Source organism: Anastrepha obliqua, chromosome 6, assembly GCF_027943255.1.
Source record: "Anastrepha obliqua isolate idAnaObli1 chromosome 6, idAnaObli1_1.0, whole genome shotgun sequence".
NCBI classification, from domain to species: domain Eukaryota; kingdom Metazoa; phylum Arthropoda; class Insecta; order Diptera; family Tephritidae; genus Anastrepha; species Anastrepha obliqua.
In genome coordinates, this window is record NC_072897.1 from 50,561,257 (window position 1) to 50,576,343 (window position 15,087).

Below are 15,087 nucleotides of genomic sequence, written 5' to 3' on the forward strand. Positions count from 1 at the left end.
GTGACACTTAACTCCTTTACCAGTTCTTGCAATTTGATGGAAGATCTTCTCCGGTACCAACACTGATAGATGATGCCAATACAGCCAAAGGCAAGGCTGAGTGTTACACCAACCATGAACCAGACTCTGGGAGTCCCTCCGGAAAACATATCGTCTCTTAACTTCTGAATTATATGCAGATTGTGCTCATTCATCCTTTGTAACATTGGTAGGCTGAGCACTTGGTCGTGTCCTGTAATATTCAGCAATGGTGACGCCACGATGCCTGGACTCTTGTTTACAACACTTGCTGATAGTTCGTTGACAACGATTATTCCTTCGTCTAATAGGGTAATCGGTTCCAAGTGGCTTGGCTGTGGGTGGCAGATTTCTTGCAGAACGTCGCAAAGTTGGTTGTAGCGCATTCTGTCACAGCTAGGACTCCATCGTCGCATTCAGCTACTATGTCATCATGTACTTGCAGAATGGTGTTATTGTGGGCAACAGGATATATCATCCCTTCTTACAAATAGTCTTAACATTAGGATATTCAATTATTATGTGGATTACTCTATTTGATTGAAATATTTTTATATTTGATACTGCCATTAAACTAACTATTGGGACCTCTGCGAGCTGTTCGGTAAAAATTGATTTTAAATCTTCGTGGTCGAGAATTGCGGGATTTATGATGTTAGATTTGGCGAGCGTTATAGTGAGCATAAGGTTTTGGATTTCAGTGGTTAACATTCTATTTCGTGCAAGTAAAGTTTCATACAAATGAGGAGAGTCTACGAACTCGCCTTTTTTGTTTTAATTAATTTATTTACTGCATCAGTTAAAAGGTTAATTTGTTTCTGTGCTTCAGTGATTACTATTACTTGTCTGTTGTTTGATTCTATGAGCTCGGCTTCGGTAAGTTTAATCTTTTCTAAGTCTGATGCATCAGGCGTACCTGCAACGATTTTTAAAGCTGTTCCTAGAAAGTCTAAACTTCTGGCCATTCTATGGTGTACCGTTAAGCTAGATAAAATATTCTGAATATGGTCGATATCTACATCTAACAATTTTCGCTTGTGTGACTGAGGGAAAAGTTTTGATAATTTAATTGTATCATCTAAGTTACGGATTTTGGGTCCGTTACACTAAAAAAAATTAAGGGCCAGCTGCCCAGGAAAGAAACACTTATAATTCTTTTAATAGTTCACAATTATTTTTATTCTACACAAATTACTTAATCTAATACAGCTAACCCGGAACCCGTCTCAAACTCCACTAACTGGACGTGGTGACGGTCGCTTACTTTACACCTTCATTCCCCAGCTGCGGCGCAGTCGTTGTGTAATTTGTCTGAGACCGGACTTGGCCTTGACTTCCCACGGGTGCATTATTGAATGTAATTGTGCAACAGGTAACGTCTCCTGTTGCGTTGCATTGTGAAATTAAATATGCTGACACTGCGGCACGTGTAGCGAGCAGCCGTGGGAGCGTCGCAACAAATGCGACTGCAGCGTGTTAACTCTTCCCCCTCTAAAGATCTGCGTCCCGCAGATCATGATTTGGAGAGGTGACGTTTTTTGGTCGGTTCCGAGAACTTGATTGCAGTATCGACATATTCAGCTCAGGAAGTTTTGCTCCAGTTGTTAGCTTTCTCCAAATTAGCAAAATGAAGACCATTAGCAAAATAAGTCCTAGGGCTTCGGATGTTGCAAACCAGTTGGTTTTATCTTTCAGGTAACCCAAGAGTCGTATGTTTCCGGAGGTCATCTCGTGGACGAGATTGAGATCCACTGCCAGGCTTCTATTTGTTATGGTGGACAACACGGGTGGGAGCACCTGCACGCCTGAGCTGCTAGTACTCCAGTAGGTTTGGTTATTTATTGTAATAGTCTCGTTCTCCATCTGCAGAATATAAGAGCCAGGTAAGTGTTTAAGTATTTTACCTGACCATATGCTGCTGTTGAAATTATCCAAGAATATTGTGTCCTCCTTGAGCACCTCAACCGTTGTTTCCGTGCCAATTACGTAGCGGCAACTTGTTTGCCCACCCTTGAGTAGACGTGGTAGACATTCATCTTCGGACAATAAATCTAGGGCTTCCTGCTTGCAGACCATGGCGGTGGCGAGGTGGAGACAGCTATTTTTAATACCATATGTCAGCTGTTTATTAATTAAGATTGTCTTGTACTTCAGATCAACTCTATGACCATCCTTCAAAATAGAGCGCGTGATCAAGTGGTTAAACCTCGTTTGAGCCACCTTTGGCATGGACAGCACGTAAAGTAGAAGAGTGCCGTCCGTGTAGATTGATGGTTCACTATATTCAATGGCTTCGACGACGTTACTGTACGGAAGGACTTCGATTTCGCTTATTAGGCTATTTATTTCCTCTTTATTCAAAAGATTGCTGTTTGCTACGCCTGCTTTGGCCATTTGACATGCCCGTATTAATTGACTAACGTCATCCTTGAGAATCATCAATTTGTGCTGAATCTCCTGTGAAAATTTGGCTTGGTGAGTACGTCCCAGGACGTCGTTCGTGGCCGTTGCAATCCCGTTCACAACCTGTAATAACTCTTCAGTTTTCTTGAAAATTTCAGAGTTTACCTTATACTGTAAGTTATTGTTGTCTATTATTTCATTTTGGCTCCGCAGGATTTCATCCCAATCTAAAGCATCAGGTGAGCCAGCAATCCACTTCCAAGCTGACCCAATCCAGTTGATTGAACGCTTTGGTCTTTTGGCTGTAGGACCCTTCAGCTCCTCAAGTTGAGTTCAAATTTTTTGTAACTGATAAATGGTGACATCTTTGATTGGATCGGTCTCGTTCATCCTGGCAGTTTCATATTCTAGCCGGTTTACAACCCTCTCGTAGCGCATTAAGTCGATGATGTGGACCAGTTTGAAGTGTCCGTTGATTATCCAGCCGTACCCATCACGAACAGTTAGAACAGGGGAATCTAGGTTGAATACAACATATGCTTGTGCGTTTGCACAGAGGCAGATTCTACAAATTAAATTACAAAATGTTAGCTTAATCCTACTTTATTTTCCACACAGTTTACCATTATATAAATTGAATTTAGACTAAAACACTAGTATTTCTCTTAAGTAATGTTTACATATTTGGTTGGAAATTACGACAAAGGGAAATTTAAAAGTACCAATTAAACAATTAAATAGAATGCAATTGATTTTAAACTTAATTATAACTACTTGAAATTTATTGTAGTTACAACCTTCGAAAACATTTCTCCATTCATTGGCAATCAAACTTAGTAATAAGGCCTTAAATTTCTAATTCTATTACTAGTGAGTGGAGTCTGGGAGGCTAAGGGTTATCGGAAGTTCGTGAGGACTCAGGAAGTGATGTTAAGAGTGGAACTTTCTTTGACAATAATTTTTTAGTATATTATTACTATGGTTAGTTTCATTAGTAAACGTTAGTAAGTTAGACTAATTTTATCCTTTTGGAATTGTAGTAGTTTCTGTAGATTAATAAGTTAGTTTCGTTTATTAGTTTTAGTTAGCGAGTTAGTGATTCTTTATTTTTTCCTTTAGGAATGCTTTCCCGTTTTTTTTTTTTTTTTTTTTTGTTTTGCGCTTTTTAGCGTTTATTCGTGTGCAATTCATGCACTTTTATTTCTATGGTCTTAAACCTTTCATATTTTCATCGCTTTTGTTTGCCATGGCACAATTTTATTTGTCGTTTTTTTTTCTTTAACCATAGGAATACGTAAACTCAGATGACATTGGAAGGATCGCGGTTATCCCTTTTAACCATAAGCGTTAATGATTGCAAATGGCCTACTCATGGCACGAGTGACTTCACGTCAATTAAAGCCATAGCCTTTTGGTGGAGTTGAACCATTTCGATTGTCGTCACTCGAACCATCGAGTAAACTGGAATTGAACCAATATGACTTGATCGAATAAAAACAAAATTTGTACCCAAACGCCTGGGACTTAAAGATCTATGCATGAGTTTTTTGTCTCTTGACCAATGTTGACATTTTTTTGTCTCATTTGTGTGTGGGATTTCCCACTTTGGATAACATTAGTATTTTTTTATATTACTAGACATTTCTTATGTCTGATTTGTGGAATTTTTTCCCACTTTGCGTGATAATAGTCGCATTTCTGTTTTCAGCGACAGCTTCTTTTTTATAAAGCGGTTTCTTTTTGCTTTTAATTTGTTTGTTGGCGATAAATAATTCATCACCACTATGAAAATTGCGAGGGGGCGAGCGAGTTTTATTATGTCTTGTATTTCTACTTTCTTGTTCGTGTAATAGAAGGGCTTTTACGTCATCATTAGTATGTTCCCTAAAGTTTGTCAATTCTTGGTAATTTATTCTCGCAGTTCTGTTAAGGAAAATATCAGCGGGCTTCCGTTTTGTTTCCGAATGTATTGTATTATTGTACCTGTCTACCGTTATGGCAACGCGCTCTTCGGGTGTTAATCTAGGAAACTCAACGCAAAGGCAGCGATATATTTCAATCAGAGTGGAATGTAATCTCTCGACTTGACCATTGGCCTCACTTCGCTGCGTTGGCGTTTGGTAAACCTCTATTCCTAAGGATCTAATATAGTTTAATACAAGTGGTGTCAAAAATCCGCGCTCATTGTCCATAACTAAAGCACGTGGCACTGTGAAGTAGTGCAGCGCAACTGTTAGTTTTATTCGCAAATGGGTGGAAGATTTGTTTTTTATTGCAAATAGTTTGGCAAATTTTGTAAACTTATCGATGCAACTCAAATATTTTTATCGCTCTATTTCGAAAATATCGATGTGTAGGATCTCACACGGATAACTAGGAATTGGGGTTGGCTGAAGGTACGGTTTTGAAGGGTGCCTATCATACTTATTTAATTTACATGTTTCGCATTGACTAACATACTCTCTGATTTGCTTGGACATTGCTGGAAAATAGAATTTTTCAAGGATTTGTTCCCTGTTTTCGCGAGCATTTCGATGAGCACGTTTGTGTTCTTGCTCGATTATGTTGAATACCCTATCAGCAATCGTTACATCCTCTACTATGCGTTGCGTGATCCTGATTTTGTATTTACTGAAGTTATTAACATACGCATTTTGCAAATTATGAATTGAACCTTCAGGTATTTTAATTCCGTTTATTACGTTTGGGTTAAGATTCTTTTTGAGAAGAGGCACCAGGTTTTCACAATTTAGTATGGGCATCGTAATAAAGTATCTTTTATAGCCCCTATGCGGTTCTTCGCTACATTCGCAACTCGCCCCCTGCCTAAGTATTATTTGGTTCCTAAACACGTTTATGGGTGCTTCTACGTGTGGTATGAGGTCTGAGCTATCCTGTTCGGCAGAATGCATAGTACCTTCCGATGCAGTATCTGTACCAGATGGTGCGTCAGCTACAGTACCCGATGGCAGAGCAACGATTGAGTCTGTGAGTGCGTTCACTTCCGTCTTAAGACGGGAGAGTGCATCGGCGACCACATTCGTCTTTCCTGGTTTATAAATTATCTCACAATTATACTCCTCTATTCGAGCTTTCCATCGCTTTAGCTTTGCGTTGTAGTTGCGATTACTCACTGAAAAGGTCAGCGGCTGGTGGTCTGTGTAAATCTTAATTTTCTTTGCACCATACACATAGGAACGTAGATTGTCAAGTGCCCAAACAATAGCGAGGAGCTCTTTTTCATTCGTGGCGTAGTTCTCTTCTGACTTATTCAGGGATCGCGAAATATACGCTATAGGTTTATCTTCGCCTATCACCCCTTGTGATAGAACCGCACCAATAGCGTAGTTCGATGCGTCTGTCGTCAGGTTGAATGGTTTGGCGAAATCTGGGAAGGCTAAGACATCAGCAGACACTAAAAGTTGTTTCAAATCGTGGAAAGCTTCCAGAGCCTTCTCGTCAAGCTCAATTTTTACTTTTTTAGAGGCGTTGGCTTTTACCTGTGCATTTACCCCTCGTGTGAGGTTGGTCAAGGGTTTAGCGACCTTGGCATAGTCCCTAATAAACTTCCTATAGTATGAGGTCATACCAAGGAAACTCTTTAAATCCTTCAGGTTTTCTGGAGGTGAAATCATTTTAATTGCTTCAACTTTTTTAGGGTCAGCGCGTACTCCTTCGGGAGTAATTATATAGCCAAGAAATTCGACTTCTTTTTCAAAAAAACATGTTTTTTCAAGATTAACTTTCAAGTTTGCTTCTAGGAGTCTTGAAAAAACCTTCTCAACGTTATCCAGGTGTTCGTTTGGGTCTTTGCCAAATACGATGATGTCATCGATGTAGACATAGCATATTTTGCCAATGTATTTCTTCAACACATCGTCTATCATTCGCTGGAAAATAGCGGGCGCATTTTTTAGACCAAACGGTAAACGGAGGAATTCATATTTCCCGTTCATCGTAGAAAAAGCCGTTTTAGAGATGTCCGAGTCTTTCATTGGTATTTGGTGGAATCCAGACGTTAAGTCTATTGTCGTGTGGTAATTCGCCTGTCCAAGGCTGCAAAGGGTCGCGTTTATGTCAGGAATTGGGTAAGTGTCAGCGATCGTCACTGTATTTAGTCGTTTGTAGTCGATCACCATTCGGTACTGTTTTTCCCCGTTCGCCTTTGGTTTTTTAGGCACTACCCATATTGGTGAATTATAAGGGCTCTTTGAAGGCCGGATGACACCTTCCTCAAGCAGCTCATTCACTTGTTTTTCAACTTCGTCCCTCATACACGCTGGATACGGGTAGCTTTTACTGTATATTGGTTCGGAAGTTGATGTTTTTATTTCAGCACGGATATTTGTCTCTACGAGCTCATTGCCATTTAAAGGTTTAAAGAGCTCCGAATATTTTTTTAATAAGGTTTCGACCTTCCCATGAATTCCCAGAGGAAAATCATTGCCTATTGTAAAATTGACATGGCAAGACGTGCGTACCTTGAGTGGAATTTTGTAATCCCCTATTTTTAGTAAGTTATTTTTCCTATCAATTACCGCACCTAATTCTCTCAAGGTGTCGTCCCCAATGATCCCGCAGAATCCACTTAGAGTAGGTAATACAAAGAAATCAAATTCAGTGGAGTTCCCAATGCTTTCAAATAATTTTACTTCTACCTTATCTTTTATTGGCACAGTACCCCCCACAGATGCCACACTAAAAATTTTCTGCACCGGAGTCGTTTTTTTCGAGATGGTTTGTCTAATGAAGTTTTTGTTGGCACCGGTGTCTACTAAAAAATCTAAAACGCGGCCATCCGGCATCGTATATTCTAGGTATGGTACGCTAGATGGCCGGAGGACAGAAAATCCTCAGATTCTTCGTCATTGCTAGGTTCTTGATTGGCATCCTGTTCTTCGCTCACCCCTTGAGCTATGTGATACAGACTTTGCTGTTTGACGTCCTGCTCCTCGCGTTCCTCCTGCACAGTGTGATACAGCCTTTGTTGCTTCCGTGGGAGATTTTCAGACCTCGCACTACGTTTAAAAGGATTGGGTCGATTGATATAGTTTACTTTGCGTGTCTGCACTGAAGGATCAACCTCCATCCTCTCAACTGGCGGACGCGACGTGGAACTTTGGATGTCATCTCTTGAAAAAGGACGATAATTTTTTGAGTATTGTGCACGCTGCTCTTGAGCGTGCCATGTAGGTTTTGGTGGCAATTGTGGAGGTTTGAACCTATTTGGGGAATAAGGGGTGCTCGGTAAGTTGTTTATGGGCACCACCACACGATTGCTAGCCGTGGAAGAATGAATTGCAAAATTTCTAAAGTCTACGTTTTGGATCTCTAAGCATGCCGAGTAAGCTTCCGGCAATGTTTTAGGACGCTGTATAAGCATCATTCTCGACATTTCCCCATTCAACCCGCGTATGAATACGTCTAGCGCACGGTTGCGGTAAGTTTCAACTAAAACTCTTACTGTTTCGTCCGTGTAGGACTCGGTTTTTATCTTGTTAATAATGAGAGAGAATTGATGATTCACCTTCGCGTAGAATTCATCAATTCTCATTCCCTTTTGCTGAAGTTGATGCAACTGGTGCTCAAGGGTGCGAATATCCCTTTTATCTGCATAGTGCAGAGAAAGGCACTCTTTGATTTTCGACCAGTTGCTATCGAAAATGTTATACGAAATTAGTGCGGAATCAGCAGCACCCCTCACCTTTTGTCTAATGTGCTGTAAAATTGCCCGATATAGGGGCTTACCCCTCACGACCTCGAAGTCCGAAAGGACGACTTCTACCGAGTGCACCCAGGACACGTAGTGGACAGGATTCCCATCAAAAATCTGCAGCTCCTTGACACAGTCAGGGAGTCGACTGATGTCCCTTATGTCGGCTTCCGTTTTAGGGGCTTGTGCTACCATCTCTTCACTGGGTTCCGTCTGGTCATTGGCGGTTGGTGTAAACATCCTGGAGCTTATTGAGTCCAGGCGGGATACCCGTCTTTCGATGGTGTTCATTTTATCAAGCAGGGCGTTAACTGCCCCCGTTAAATTTGTTACCGTGGCCCTCAAATCTTCCATCTTTAAAAGAAAATATAAAAGTAAATGCTTTAGTCAACTTACGCAAGGATACACTCTAGTTTCATCAGCGCCTTTATTGTATGTTCAGCGTATTGTGGCTCTCCTTGGCCTTACGCCCTATGATCCTTTAGTTTTTTGCTGAGCAGGTTTATCAAAAACCCTTTTTCACTTTTTTTTTAATTTTGCCAATCGATTTTTTATTTGTTTTTTGTTATTATTTAATACACTTTCTTTTATTTTATCCACTCTCACATTTAACACTCCTGGGTACCTGTTTTTGCTCCCTCGCTAGTAACAATGAAGCCTAGATACTCGACACTTTCTTTAAAAAATTTCGACTTTTCCTTGGAGATTCTCATGTTAGCATCGCAAAGTTGCTGAAGTATTATATCGATATGGCGGACGTGGTCTGCGGCATTTTCAGAGAAGATAATTACGTCATCCACATAGACATAACATATCTTTCCGATCTGTTCTCGCAAGATATCGTCGATTGCTCTTTGAAAAATGCTTCCCGCATTTTTTAGACCAAAGGGAAAACGACAGAATTCGTACTTTCCGCCATTTATCGAGAAGGATGTCTTTTCACGATCGTCCTCCGCTAGGTAAATCTGGTGGTATCCGGATTTAAGATCCAGTGTGGTAAAAAACTTAGCCTTTCCGAGGTTAGCTAAGATTACCTGGATACTCGGCATCGGATATCGGTCGGCGATGGTCTTCTCATTTAGTTTTCTAAAGTCAGTGACCAGCCGTTTATTCTTATTTCCGTTGGAATCTATTCCTTTCTTATCAACAACCCAGACTGGGCTATTATACGCAGATCTTGATGGCCTTATGATGCCATCTTTCAACAGCTGTGCGACTTCGTTGTTTACAAAATCTGACACGCCTACTGGGTATTGATAGGGCTTTGAATATACCTCCTTATTGTCTACAGTCCGGATCCTGGCGACGACTGAAGTATTGTAAGGCAGTGCCTCGTTAGAGGTCGCGAATGCACTAATTCTCTTCAGTATCATTTTCTTGAATTCGCCTTTTACGGAATTTGGGACTACGATATCATCGACACGTGTAAAGTTCACGTTATCGCACGGATGGTGATTGAGTATTTCCGAAGTATTACCGTAGTTTATGCTGTTTTCCATCAGGTCAATAGTTACCCCCGCCTGCGTGAGCAGATCGAAGCCTATTATAGCATCAAAGGTGTCAAGGGTATCTAATATGAAAAACGTGACAATTTTCCCAAAAATTACTATTGAACATTTTTTTTGAATTTTACTGGACCCATGAATGGAGTTCACAGTAAAAGGGGTGTCGACTGGTGTTACGTTTTTTAACTCCTTTACGGGTTTAATGTAACTTTTTGCCGCCCCGGTGTCGATAAGAATCTTTAATGTTTTGCCAGCCAATTGACGCTCGACGAACGGCAATCGGGAACGACCTCTAAAAAATTCAATAAATCGTTGTCCTCGGGTTCGCCACTTTCGTCATCTATTTCAGCACGCGCAGTTTCGGCCATTTCTTCGTATTCTTTCTCGTCTTGGGTAGGCGCTCGTTGCGTAATATTGTTAATCTTTTGGCGCCTATAGCCTGACGTACGTTCTGAAGTGTTATGCCTTTTCCGAGCCCCGTCTTGTGTAGAATAGCCCTGTGGCTTTCCCCAATTGGTCTGTTGTCTTAACTTGGACATCGAAGGATCAACGTCCATGGGTTGAGCCTGATACTTTGATTGTGGCTCTTTGTCATTCGCTAGCGTTTTAGGGTCAGCTTGCTGTGCCCTGCTTTGGCCTTGATTTCCCACAAAATGTGGATTTCTTTCCTGGCCCCTGCCTTGTCTAGCTTGGTTACGATTGCCAAATCTAGTATTATCGCCGCTATGGTTTCTTTCTTCAATTACTTTAGCATAAGATGCAGCAAATGCGCTTCTTTCGATGCTATTTTCAGCCTCACGGGCCACTGCTAATGCAGATGGCAATCCTTGGGCTTCGCTGGGATTACTAAAGATTTTAGGGGCCTCCTAAGTCCTGCCATGAAAGCGTGTAGTGCATCGTCTCTAATTTCTGCACAAAGAATGGACGCAGCTTGCTCGTCATGAGTCATTACTATTTTATTTGTGACCAGAGCGAGCTTCTTTTCTACCTCATCGTAATATTCCATTAAGTTTAGGTCACCCTGCCTAACCAGTTCTAGTTGCTGCCTAAGTACGCGCAAGGATGTTTTGTCTGCGTACGAGCAGTCGAGCCTAGCGATAATGGCGTCAAAATTAAGCACTGTATTGTGCGACGTAAGGATGGTACGAGCTGGACCAGTTACTTTGTTTTTTAAAATGGCCACAGCCTCGTAATACGCCTCGCTGCCTACGTATCTTTTGAAAATCTCATATGCGTCTATAGCCGCCTGTCGCCACGACACGTATTCCTCATGATTTCCATTGAAGCTAGGCACTGATTTTACAATGTCTAACTTCACCTCACATCCCACACTAGGGTCAATTGTTACTCTCTGGTATGTTTCAACTTGTGGGGTCTCTATTCTTAACGCATTAACCTGACCTCTAACTGTTTCAAGTTCCGCTCGGAACTCGTATTTTAGTCTCCTCTCTTGTTCGAGGAGCGCACTGTTTACCGCACCTTCTACTAACGCTTTTAGTAATGCCGGCTCCATTCCTAATTGACCGTTTCTTCCTGGCCTAAATCCTATTTCTTGCTCTTCGCCACTGTCGTACTCTATCTTTATATTTCTATAAGCCAAAGTCATGAGCAGCCAATGAAGCGAAAATATCAACTTGTTTCTCTTTTTTTCTTCAACAAAAAAACTGCACTTGCACGTCAATAATTTCGCGACTATACCGTAATGCTCACTTTCGCATTGCCAATTTATTCACAATTTTTTTATTTAAAATAGTTTTTCATCAATACTTTTTCTAATTTTTACCGAACATTCACTTACATGTTCTTGTTTAGGGCCATGGTGTTCCTAACTTAATAGATATCGTAAGATTATCTAATTCCAGTTTTAACTCTGTTGGGCGCCAGTTATATGTTGTACACTTTCCCTCTGGAGCAGTGATGATGCCTTGGTCCAGCGGCGGGTGTTGCTGACACGTCTCAGCTACTTCTTGATTCTAATTAGTTTTAGGATGTTTAGGTTGGGAGACTTGACTTCGTCCCCTTTGTTGGACTATTGGCCTTGTGGCTCAACAGTGTAAATCAATACATCAAATATTAACGGCGGCGTGCCGGAGTAAAGTCAATCGTTCTTTATTAAACAATTACCTGGACAAAACTGATTATAAGAGTGGAATGAATAAAAGACTAAAGCTAAGTACATAAATGGAAATATGAATCTAAACCTAAATACATAATAAGTACATAAAGATCATGCCATGGGTTTGTGGTCTGTAAAACCGACTCAGCATATTCCGATCAGAATTCCAACGCTTGCGACACAACAGAAACGGCTGGCCGTTGCTCCGACTCACATTATTTTGTTTATGTTGCATATGTGGTCGGGTTCAGCGACATTGTTTGCGCGCGGGTTGCTCGGTGAATTCATTGCGAGGGACGTTCGATGATTTGGCTGTTAACTTATAATCTATAGTATTATTTTAAAATATGGCGCTTATTCTGACTAAACTACAACACGTACAGATATGAAATACATATCAAAAGAAAGGTTTTGATGAGCATATTTCCGGAAAATTATAAAAATTAAAATTGGTTAATTAGTTCATGAAATATTTGCGTGTAAAGTTATCAAAATTTTCATATTGATAACAGCGATGTCTATGCAAAGCGGGTTGACACACAAATATACGCATATATGTATATGAGTACATTTGCTTTGTTTAGCTCCCTTTCTAATGAGCACAGCATTGTATACATTTGGATTCTCAATAATTGTTTTGCTTTGTTATCCTTACTAATAAATACATATGTATTCATGAACATAGTCCCATTGGTTGCTGCGAATTTTTTTCAGAATTTTGTTGTGATCGCAATAATCTTCTTCTTCTATCTTCTTCTATAGTATTATTTTATTATTTTAAAACATGGCGCTTATTCTGACTTAACTACAACACGTACAGATATGAAATATATTATATATCAAAAGAAAGGTTTTGATGAGCATATTTCCGGAAAATTATAAAAATTAAAATTGGTTAATTTGTTCATGAAATATTTGCGTGTAAAGTTATCAAAATTTTCATAATGTTAACAGCGATGTCTATGTAAAGCGGGATGACACACAAACGCATATGTATATATGAGTACGTTTGCTTTGTTTAGCTCTCTTTCTAATGAGCACAGCATTGTATACATTTGGATTCTCAATAATTGTTTTGTTTTGTTATCCTTACTAATAAATACATATGTATTCATGGACATAGTCCCAACGGTTGCTGCGAATTTTTTTCAAAATTTTGTTGTGATGGTATTGCCATGATGTGGTATAAATTGACAATTTACTTGAAATTTGTCAGTTCACTTAAAACAACGGTAACAGTGCAAATTAGTAAGAGTTTTGGGCAGACGCAAAATAGAATTTATTTTGAGAAAAAAGTACATATGTACATACATATTTAATTTTAAAATATGCCTAGAGGACGAACAAGAAGAGTTCGTAGAAGAGTTCCTACTTTAAGTGGAGGAATAGAGCAGGTAAGTAAGTGATAAATGTTTGAAACGTCACGTATTGGATATGATTGGTAGAAGCATCCACTTTTGTTTTCGTTCATATATGGTACAATTGATCTACAATATATAAACGTATGTATGTATTTAAAAATTTTGTGTTCGCTTGATCCTTTTTGCAAAACTCAAAATTTTAAATAGTTTTAAAAAATGAAGAGAGAGAGACAAATTAGTTTTTTATTTGATACGCTTTTGGCATGGATCCATCTACTTGCTGTAAACGCCCTTTTGTCATTTGGCACGCGATGTGCCGTACTAGAAAAGAGTACATGTCTATCCTTCAAATAAGATAGAGTTTTAACAAAGTGGTTGTGCGTTCAAATCGGTTTTTGTTGAAAACTTACATCTCTTTGCTTCCGCTACATATAATATATGTTTTAAACGATTTCATGTTTTTTAGGTCCGTATTCATGCAAGCACAAGTACATACAAAAAAGCTCTAGATCCAGCATTTAATGCAGAATATAACACGCTTGGTGGTTTAACCAATATATGTTTGCATTGCAATGCTAAACATTTTAAATGTGAAAAGGTAACTTTCCATTATTGAAAAACTTTGGTAAACTTGACAAAGAAAAATTTTTTATAGGGAAGAAATCAATTCCTTACATGCTGCCACGGTGAGAAAGTGCAGATACCGATACCTCGCATACCTGATTTTTTGGAAAGGGTTTTTGAAAATAATTTGAACTCTTTCCGGTCCCATTACTTAGAGAATATAAGACAAATAAATAGCTCATTCGCTTTTGCATCTTTTGAAGCTAAAATTGTAGAGCCACCAGGACGTGGCTCTTATTGTTTTCGGATACATGGATCAATTTACCATCGAGTGGGTCCTCTTCATGCTAATAATGATTCAAACTCATTATACGCACAGCTTTATATACTTGATACTGACCAAGCCACTGACATTCGACTACAAAGGAATGCAAATTGCGATAGTTCCTTGATGAAATGCCTACACGAGATGATATCAACCGTGAATCCCTTAGCCCGTCAGTATAAATTTATGGCACAAGTTGAACGCGAGGAGGAATAGAGGGCACAACAGGAAAATCGAGTTCCGCACAAAGTGAGCATGATTTTCTTCAGTAGTCATGCGAATCGGCGTTATAATTTGCCTAACTGCTCAGAAATTGCAGTCGTTTTCACAACTGAGGATGGTGAACCACCGGCAAGCCGTGATTTAAGAGTATTTTCTCACAGCTCAGAAACACAGTATTGCACCACGATTTCAACTTTACATAGATTATGCGATCCCTTGGTTTACCCTCTTTTATTTCCCTATGGTGAGCCAGGATGCGACGAAGCACTACTACATGAGCAAGAATACAGAACAAGTCGCAGGTTCAGGGTCACACAGTTGCAATTCGTTGGATATCGAATGGCGATTCGAGAAGGTTTCAGCTTACTTCATGCTTCAGGTAAACTTTGGCAACAATATTTAGTTGATCAGTACGTTAGAATAGAGGTTGGCGTTTTTGCGTAATCACCAACATCAGCTTCGAGTTGAAACATATGCTGGCTTACACGATTATGCTATGCGTCAAGCAGAACTAGAAAATGCACGCCCTGGTCGCATTGTCGTTCTGCCTTCCAGTTTTCCAGGCTCACCTCGCAATATGAATATGCATTACCAAGATGCCATGGCTATTGTTAGAAAACATGGAAAGCCGTCACTTTTCATAACTTTTACCTCTAATCCAAAATGGCCTGAGATAACTCAAAACATTGAACAGTATCAAGTACCCCAAATGCGTCCTGAGTTAATAGCGCGAGTTTTTAAGCAAAAACTAAAAGATCTTTTAAATGATATTTCAAAAAAGCATGTATTTGGAAGGGTGAAATATTTTCTATACGTAATAGAACTTCAAAAAAGAGGTCTACCGCATGCACATATTTTGG